Source organism: Abrus precatorius, unplaced genomic scaffold, assembly GCF_003935025.1.
Source record: "Abrus precatorius isolate BTA unplaced genomic scaffold, Abrus_2018 Scaffold4, whole genome shotgun sequence".
Classification (NCBI taxonomy): domain Eukaryota; kingdom Viridiplantae; phylum Streptophyta; class Magnoliopsida; order Fabales; family Fabaceae; genus Abrus; species Abrus precatorius.
In genome coordinates, this window is record NW_020874384.1 from 22,090,344 (window position 1) to 22,091,783 (window position 1,440).

Genomic DNA, 1,440 nt, shown 5'->3' on the forward strand with positions numbered 1-1,440 from the left:
CATTCTTTTCAATTATAAACGATGGAATCGTCCATTTCGATATATAAAAAACGATCGATTTGAAAATGTCGTAAGAAATGAAATTTCAGAATTTTTTTTTCATACATGTCAAAGTGATGGAAAAAAAAGAATTTCTTTTTCGTATCCAAAAAATTTATCGACTTTTCAAAAAATGCTGGAAACAAAAATGGATTCCTTCACAAGAGAAAAAATTTCCTATAAAGAATTGTCGAATTTTTGGAGCTATACTAATGAAGAAAAAAGAAAGAAACTAACTAATGAATTTCTAAATAGGGCAAAAGTTCTAGATAAGGAATTTTATCCTATGGATATATTTGAAAACCGAATTAGATTGTGTAATGATGAAACAAAAATAAAATACTTAATTAAAATATATGATCCTTTGCTGAACGGACCCTTTCGTGGACGAATCCAAAATTCTTTTTTACCCTCAATCAAAAATGAAAAAACTTACAAAAAAAATGACATTTTGATAAATAAGATTCATAGTATACTTCTTTCTAATAAGAATAGTAATAATAATAGTATTTATTCAGAATTTGAACAGAAAATTCATATATTTGATAGAAAATTATTAGTAACTGAATTCTCTTTTTTTTTTTTTCTAATTAATCAATTTTCTAAAAAATCAGTATCAAGCTTGAATTTTAAAATAGTTTATTATTTATTTCCAGAACATGAACAAGAAAAATTGGATTCCGAAGAAAATAAAAAAATCCAATTTTTCTTTGATGCAATTAGAACTGATCTGAACAATAAAACACTAGTAAATATAAATAGAAAAAAATGTATTGGAATAAACGAAATCAGTAAAAAAGTTCCCCTATGGTCATACAAATTTATCGACGAATTAAAACAACTGGGGGGGAAAAATGAAGCAGAAAATTTTCAGATTCGTTCTAGAAAAGCCAAACGTGTAGTGGTTTTTACTAAAAATTTACAGAAACAGAATAAGGGTACCCATAATGATACTGGAAATACTGAGAATACTAAAAAAAACGAATTGGCTTTACTACGTTATTCACAACAACCGGATTTTCGGCGAGACATAATCAAAGGATCCATACGTGCTCAAAGGCGTAAAACAGTTACTTGGAAATTTTTTCAAAGAACTGTGCATTCCCCCCTTTTTTTGGACAAATTTGAGAAACGCTTGTTCTTTTTTTTTGATAGTTTCGAGTCAATGAAAATCTTTTTTCTGTTCCAAAATTGGATTCGAAAAAAGACAAAATTTCCAATTTTGGATTATACAGAGGAAAAGGCAAAAGAAAGTGAGAAAAAAGAGGAGGACGACAAAAAAAAAATAAACGAAAATGCGGAAAAAAAACGTATAGAAATAGCAGAAGCCTGGGATAACTTTATATTTGCTCAAGGAATAAGAGGTTTTTTATTAATAACCCAATCGATTCTTCGAAAATA